The sequence below is a fragment of the Aedes aegypti genome, chromosome 2 (assembly GCF_002204515.2).
Source record: "Aedes aegypti strain LVP_AGWG chromosome 2, AaegL5.0 Primary Assembly, whole genome shotgun sequence".
NCBI classification, from domain to species: Eukaryota; Metazoa; Arthropoda; class Insecta; order Diptera; family Culicidae; genus Aedes; species Aedes aegypti.
In genome coordinates this window covers 367,164,935-367,173,702 of record NC_035108.1, presented here as the reverse complement: position 1 = coordinate 367,173,702, position 8,768 = coordinate 367,164,935, and the positions used below count along the sequence as shown (strand labels likewise).

At 37.9% G+C, this 8,768-nt stretch overlaps 1 long non-coding RNA gene across 1 annotated transcript; it reads left to right on the top strand.

The window, feature by feature from the left end:
- The first annotated feature begins 5,450 nt into the window (after positions 1–5,450).
- Positions 5,451–7,254, top strand: LOC110676903. Its single transcript, XR_002500812.1, has 2 exons — positions 5,451–6,120; positions 6,721–7,254. It is a non-coding gene; the product is annotated as an uncharacterized LOC110676903 (long non-coding RNA).
- Positions 7,255–8,768: the final 1,514 nt, after the last annotated feature.

Here is an 8,768-nt window from a genome sequence, read left to right as displayed (position 1 = left end):
ACCGTGAAGGAAGGAGGTAGTGGAACCAGCGGAGCCCATTATGATAAATGAAAACATAAACAAAAATCATATGTTCCTCCAGCTGATCATAAATTCACCACAACGTGGGGGCAAAACCATAGGAGAAAAAGGGGTCCGCATTTTTTTCGAGGTGAAACAAATTGGGTCCTAAAATGTTTAATGAATTCTTGTTTTTATTTAATAATACGAAAGAGCATGTTTTTGCAACTACTTTAGCATTTTTTCTAACTCAAATAACGGCTATAACATTTTTAAACTTCAATTTTAAAAATGATTCCAAATATGAACCTTGACACTTGTGATCAAGTTTGACATTCACAGTTTCGACAAAAATGCCTCAGGGCATATAGTTTTAACACTGGGGTTGTTCCTACCTGACATTTCAGCAGGGACACGGAAAACAAAATATACCCAAAATTTGAGTTTAAATCAAAGGGTGGGACAAAATCTCAAAGATCATGAAAAAATGTTTTTTTGGACTTAAACAAATGAAAATCATTTAAAAATTGAGTAAACATGTGTTTTTGTCCTAAACTTAAGCGTTTGATACTAAAATTGGGACAGGGCTTTAGGACCCAATTGTAGGGGACCGAGGGGAGAACTAACGTGCCGCCAGTTTTTCATTGTTTTCGAATAGTTAGAGGCTTCAAAACACATTGGTTTCTTAGGAAAGTTTGTTCAGTAAAATGACAGGAAGCATATAAGCCAATAAAAAAAATTGACGGAAATGGTCTATTGAAAATGTGGTGAATAATATTCACATCGAATTTTCTCAGAGTCAACGATCTGAGGATTGGCCCTTTTGAATTGTTACGCGAGCCAGAGTCTATGAATGAAGAGTTGCGCGAAGAGTGAAACCAAATCTACCTATCGAACTGTCAAACCGTCTACCTATCGAGCAGCCCAGCAAAACAGATAGGGGCTGTTTTCGAAGACGAAGAAGAGCAGGCATTCGAAGAAGTCTCTTCGCGCAACTCTGTGTATATAAACTCTGACGCGAGCTTTCTTCCTCAATCTCAATCAGCACAGAGAACACTCGCGTAACAATTCTAAAGGGCCAATGATCAAATTGTAAACAAATCGGGTTTTGATACAATTCGATAGCATCTCCCAACACCCACAAACTATACAAACATTGTCAACATAATCATAAAACTTACGCGTTGCATATTGACTGTTTAACAATAAACATGCGACGATCGACGTGCCACCCTGTTTCATATAACGGAGGTTATTAGAACTAACTTGGAGGTGATGTTTTGGAGGTTATTTGGCAATTTGGAGGTTAAAATCACCTCCAAACGCTATAGCGATTTTGTGGTGGGATGTTGACGTTTGATCACGAATTGGGTCCTAAAATGTTTAATGAATTCTTGTTTTTATTTAATAATACGAAAGAGCATGTTTTTGCAACTACTTTAGCATTGTTTCTAACTCAAATAACGGCTATAACATTTTTAAACTTCAATTTTAAAAATGATTCCAAATATGAACCTTGACACTTGTGATCAAGTTTGACATTCACAGTTTCGACAAAAATGCCTCAGGGCATATAGTTTTAACACTGGGGTTGTTCCTACCTGACATTTCAGCAGGGACACGGAAAACAAAATATACCCAAAATTTGAGTTTAAATCAAAGGGTGGGACAAAATCTCAAAGATCATGAAAAAATGTTTTTTTGGACTTAAACAAATGAAAATCATTTAAAAATTGAGTAAACATGTGTTTTTGTCCTAAACTTAAGCGTTTGATACTAAAATTGGGACAGGGCTTTAGGACCCAATTGAACCCGGTAGGGGAAGGGGTGGTAAAATGAACACCTTAAGGAAATCATCGTGTTTCTGATAGAAAAACGAGGAATTTGTATAGTTCTATCCCACAACATCCAAAATAGAGATGGTATCTATAGCAGCGACATGAATTCAGACTAAAATAGCTGAATTTTCACATATTTTTGGCGATAGCAAAAAACGATGTAAATGTTCATTTTACCTGCACTGTGTGGGTAAAATGAACAGCTGTTTGTGGTAAAATGAACATCATTCAAAAGTCGTGAGCAAAATAAATATATATGAACATTTCTATTGCCCTACCGAAAATATATCCATTAATGATTGTAACCCATTCAAAAAGAATTCTAAAAGTATCAGATTTGACATCATATGACAACGACTTTCACCTCACTGAAAAACCTCCAGTCTTCCGAGCTAAAAGTTACACTGAAACAAGCGGTGAAGTAATGAGAACCATGAACAAGTTCTTAAATTTACCATTCCAATCACGATTCAGCTATCAAGAACGCTTTTTATTTGCGTTTTGGTCCCTCTCTATCCAACCGCATCGATAGCCGAGCGGTAAGCGTTCGCGCTTGACAATCGCAAGATCCTCGGTTCGATTCTGGCCTGCTGCGAGTTTATAACCATGATATAGTAATTTTTACTGTCAAAATGGTGCCATGGTAAAACTGAATGCACAAAATATTTGAAATAAATGCAAATTTAGTTTGCACAAATCAAGTGGCGTAGTGTATTTAATTTAACCCTCTAATAATTTCAACTGTAACGCTGTTCTCAGTGTACGTCAGTTCTAATTTTCAAACGTGGTTTTCTTAAATCTCAGTTTTCGATGATTTTTTCACTTTAATTGACTTACGTATCAACTTGAACACTCCGATTTATGGTCTAAATCGTTCGTGCGTGATGAAAATTCATCGAAATTTGTTTTTTCTCGGTAAAAGGCGTGGTGTTCATTTTACCACCCCTGTTCATTTTACCACCCCTGTTCATTTTACCACCACTTCCCCTACATTTGAACTTCGGTTGAACCAAGGTTTGAAACATTGGTTGGTATTGTCAGTTTTATTCACAACAAAACGCGCCGCCAACTTTCAAACAGACTGAAAAAATCGTCGCCAGCAAACCAATCAAAGGAGGTGCTTTGCCTTCGTGTTGGCAAGACTGGTGAAATGTCAAATGCCAGAAAATAAATCAAAGGAGGTGATTTGCCATTGTGTTGGTGAGACTGGTGAAACGTCAAATTCGCAGCGGTTGCTTGGCTGGCGACGATTTTGGCGACGGTTTCACTGGCGACGATTACAAATCGTCGCGTCCGATAGGGTGCAAAATTTACAATACAAAACAAACCGAAAGAAAGCAGTTCGAATGCACGCTGATAAAATTTAACTTGAACATTATCATACTTCTCGTGACGAGAATCTCGTCATAGATCAAAGCTTGAGGTAGAAATTTAAATGGGTGCGTACGAACTAACTGTATAGTAAACTGAGCAAACAACGCGTTGCGTATACGGGAGAAAAAAAAATACAAAACATAAGGGTTTATTCACAAATTTCATAACGCCAAAAACGGCCATTTTCGACACCCACCCACCCCCTCGTAACGCTTTTTGTATGAACATTTTACAAGTTTTGTATGAGCCGTAACAGTACAAGGGCACCCACCCACCCCCTTCAGCGTTATGAAATTTGTGATTGGGCCTAACACACTGATGATGCTGCGTACTCGTGACGGTGTACTGTGTCAGATCTCGTTCTCAATTAAACAATATTCGTATTGTATGTGTATTCTACAAACATTTTAGGTCTAAATCATGAGTTAATTGCTCACTTTAACCTTTAAACAACCAAAACGGCCGCTATGGAAAGCATAGATAGCGCCACCGTAGCCTTGTGTGTTTGACAGAAAAGCAATGCTGTCACAATGTTAAATCCCATATACAGTGGCGCCTTTGTTTTGATGCGGTGAGCACTGACAAAATCTACATTCAATGATCCATTTGATTTGAAGCAGTAATATCACAGAGAACAGACGTTCAAAATTGCCACTTGTTGCTAGCGTTGCTTTGTATGCCAATGTATGTTGACGTTCACTACCCGCATAGAAAAATACAGTTCGTCTTATTTTCCAAACAGTAAACTTCTTTTATCTGTTGCGGTTAATGTATAACATACGGTTGCTTTTCAGTTCAACAATATAAAATCTAAGGCTTTAAACTATTAATAACGGTTTCAGTAAGCTATCTGAAACAGTGACAATACATCAAATTGTACATAAATTATCGAACAATATGGGGCCTAAAACTCGTGATAAATAGTAGAATTATTACGCCACCTTATGTGGAATGATTTTTGTGCTACACACAAACACATGTGCATTTAACCATATGTTACCTATATTAAACAGTTTGGTGAACAGTTGCATGCCTTGGTGTTAGTGATCTAATTGCCGTTGCAAATTTTTCGTTGTGTTACTGTCAAATTTATTTTTTTCGGAGTCAGCCACCATCCTTTCATATAATTTTGGAGCATTAAAACTGTGATAGACACTTAATAAGTTTTCATATGTGATTATTTTTTGTCTCTGCAGTGCAGTAAAAAGTAAATAAGAACGTACATTGCCGATTTTCTTTTTTTCAGCAACTCGAGCAAAAAGCATTCCATTATGAACCAATGCACGAGTTCACTAATTTGAAGTTTAAGCGGTGCCGAATTCACTCGTTGCCATGGCCACATAAATAACGCGGCACCGCTCAAACGTCAAATAATGAACTCGTGCACTGGTCCATACACTGTAAACCCTCCATTACCCTTTAATGTGCAAAAAGTACCCATTTTATGCAAGTATATGGAGCTGTCAAAATAAAGGGTACTTGTCAATTTCAAATAGTGGGTAAATTATGCCCATTTCGAAATACCAACCGTGTACCCGTTAATGGGTGAAAATAGTCATATGAAGTTATCTACTTCGTGAATACGTTTAAACGGAGCTGACTTAAATAATCGCTTTAACTAAAGACAAGCAGATCTTCCGATACTTTTCAACAAAGGTAATTTATTCAATGTTGCTATTATTACTTTTAGTTTATCCTGTTCATTATTTTCAGGTTTTATGATGAAACTGTTTATAAAAACTCGAAAGCGACATCAGATCTACATAGCATCCCCAAACAGAACAAATATGCTGCATGCTCAAGAGCCACTTCACTTATAACATAGTAAAATAAATGTTATTTTTTGTGTTAACTTATTTACGACTTTTTTTTTCAACAATATAATGAAAGAAAATTTCAAATTTTAGAAACAATAATATGATTGATAATACAGAGTGAAATTTACCCATTTTCATTAAAAATCTGTCGGCAATAATGGGTAAAATTCACTCGTTGATTTGACGTACAAGCCGTTTACTCTTTAAAGAGTAAAGGCCCTTTACTCTTTTTATGAGTTAAACTAGTTTCTCTCAAAGTGGGTACTTTTTTACCCTTTAAAGGGTACTTTGACCTTACAGTGTAGGCCTTTTCATGTGACAGATCCGTCTAAGCATTTGTTTACATCGGTGGAGGACCAGTGCTAACACGAGCCTGTCATTTTCATAGAAGAACTGTCAAAGTGCTTCCCGATCAGCTGATTTGAGACGTCATGTGAATATGCCTATACCGCTACTTCTCAGTTTCAGCAAAGTGGAGAAAGTGTTCTGCTGACAGCTGTAGTTTTCTTATCCGATCGACAGAGAGGTGCCAAATGGCATCAAATAGAAATATGGCCTTGCTCGCTAACTCATCGCTACTGTAAAAAAATGTGTTGTTCCCAAGTAGCATCTGCAATGCTGGTTGTTTCCCGAAAAAAGTACCCAGCTTCTCAACCAATCTTTGCTAAACAACCCACAACCCACATTATCCGGATGTACGCGTGGATTGGCTGGGACTCGTATGGATGGACCCAAGGAAAAGTTGACGACCAACGAAGGAACCAACTCCAGTGCATCATATTTTCCGTTCAAGTAATGGTAGCAACGACTGCGAAAAAGTGGCCTCCGGCAGGTGCCTCTTATGAAGGATCTGGCAAACCATATCTGAGGTATAGACCAACGCAGACGATCGCACCCAGAGCTGTCGAGTGTACGGAGCACAAAGCATCCAATGGAATACCCAGTTATGTTCAAATATCTCCTGCCAGGAAAAAAACGGAGCAGAAAAATATGATAAAGGATGAAAACACCGTTGTCAATGGGTTATTTTGGTCGTTACCAGGCCGTTCCTTGTTTGACGATTCCACGCGTGGGCAATAAAATATTCACCGGTGAGTATTGTCAGATTATGTTAATAGTAAACGCCGCGCGGCGATAGATTTTTTCACCCTTCCAGAAAACACCGCTATTCTCCCATTAGGGATCGTTCAAACATTACGTAACGCAACAGGGGAGGGAGGGGGTCTCACATAGTTTACGGTCCATACACAAATTTAAAATTTTCCATACAAAAGCTGTTACGTGGGGGAGGGAGGGGGTCTAAAATTGCCAAATTTTGCGTTACGTAATCTTTGAAAGAACCCTAAGAATCATATACTGCTTCGCGTCGAAAAAGGGTTTAACCGACGTGCTAAGTTCGTTTTTTGCCCAATTTCATCGCGTCATGACACTTTTCGCTATAGTGCGCCTCCGCCGTTTATGCACACTATTGAGAATCGAATTGCGACGCGGCGAAGTTGGTCAAAATACGAACTCCGCATGTTCGTTAACCCATTTTCAACACGAATCAATATATCTTTAAACAGGAAGTAAAAAGTGTGACTCGTAGTTCCCTCAGAGGGAGGCCGCGTGAATTTTAGGGCAAATACGCCAATATTTATAGCTAAAGATCATCAACTCAATTAATGTATTTTTTTTGTTTCTTGTTGCAGGTACGGTACCGGTATCACTGACTACAATGGCAATCGAAAGGTGGATGTTGGAATCCATTTAGTAGAACGTTATGAAAAAATACTCTAAATGTTATTCCACGATGCAGCGAAGTTCAAGACAAACAACGAGAACAGTATCTAACATGAAAGCCAATCTATATTTTAAGAATGATACTTCCGTTTTCAATTTTCAAAGTCCATTCATTTTGCATGTTAGATTGACTAACAGGTTTTTTTTTATATTCTAATTCGACGGTCTTGGAGAAGATTCATGGATAGGTAACGAAGCTGGACGCTATTAAGTTCATGATTTATTTAGTGATTAATCTTCAAAGATTAGATGTATGTTACGAAGATTTTGTTTATATTGGGTGTCTATTTAGTTCATATAAACCTATCCAGTCTTTTGTATATTTTAGAATTAGACGTAAATGTGTATACAAATGCGTTACATATAAAATCATTTTGTTTTCCATGTACAACTATGTTCACTTGCCTAAATAAATGATAAAGGGACAATTGAAGTAAGATGTATTTAGTTATTTGACTTTTATTATTTCATTTTATTATTAAATCATTTCTTCTCATATGGCATGACTACAATGGAACAGTACCGTATAGGGTAAAAAAACTGTTATGCACTATAAACAGATCATTACACATACATTATATATTTTCTTATTTCCTTATTGTGCAACCAAACCAGTACTGTTTGCTTAATAGTAAAATTGGCATAAAATGGATGGTATGTCAACTATTTGCCGAACTGTAAATGAAAAATTGTGTTCGCGAAAATCGGCGTTTTAAAATGGTTACATAACTTAACCGCCTATTTCCCACATTGTTATTTATCCAATCACTATTTCACAAACTGTCAAAACCGTTTGCGATTAAGTGAGCTTATTGTTATTTTGGATGTTAAGCGAAATTATTTGAATACTGTCGTAAATTGTTGTAGATAATTTGGGAAACAGTACAAGTATGGTTCTTAGTTATGCGGGTAGTGCCATCGTGTGGTCGAAACGAGTTTGTATGTCGCGCTGTCTGCGTTGGCGGCGCTGACGATTGATCCTTATACTTATGACACACTTGTGGTATACGTACCATGGTACAATTATCTTGAAATGGGTTCCATACTGATAATTGTCTTTATTCAAGATAGCCTTGGAATAATTTTCTTGACAAATTGTACCATGGTATATATCAGATGTCTGTCCAAAGTATTACCTTTACCTTACCTTCTGTAAAAATAAAATTTTTCATACAAGTAGCGTTACGGATAGTGGGCGGAAGGGGTCGAAAATTTTAAATTTTAGCGTTACGTAATAAATGGATGCTGTTTAAGTTGCATATAATATTTTTGGTTGATTCCTCACCAGCTCTGATAGGAGCTGTTCCATTCCATACACGCAAAACTTCATCCGCTCAAAAATGAGTGCAGCGCGCACAAAATCGGCCTCTCCTCATGCAGCACATATTCTGTGCAAAGAGGGCTGTACACAGTTTTGTGCAAACGGTGGTAAACAAACCGAATGAGGAGGAACGTTTGGAATGCGGAATTCGCTTCCATTTTTGTTTTACTTCTGAAAACATTAAAATAACATTCAAATTTTCAAGTTTATCAGAGATTTTTTCATTCGAATGGCCAAAGCGGAAGCAAATTGGGAAAAAAACTTTCGCATTTGCGACCAACTTCCGGCTTTTCGCTGGAAAAAATCCCAGAAAACTCCCCAACCCCATCTTACCAAAGGCCAACTGTTTGCTACCGCGCGGAAGATGATTGACAGTTCCGTTTCCATCGATCCGCGCACAGCCAAAGGCCAACACGTCGGTTACTCACAGAATGAGTGCGACCTATACAGAATTTTCACTCAGTCAGCCAGTTCTGCATTGGTTGCCTCATTCTGTGTAGTTTTAACACATGCACTGCGTGGAGCAGTCTTAGCATGTAAGCACCCACCGTTCAAAAACTCCGTGTGCTTGCAGGTCCTCCTCGAGCATCGTCCACGTTTCATGCCCGTGGAGAACCACCGGTCTAATAATCGTTT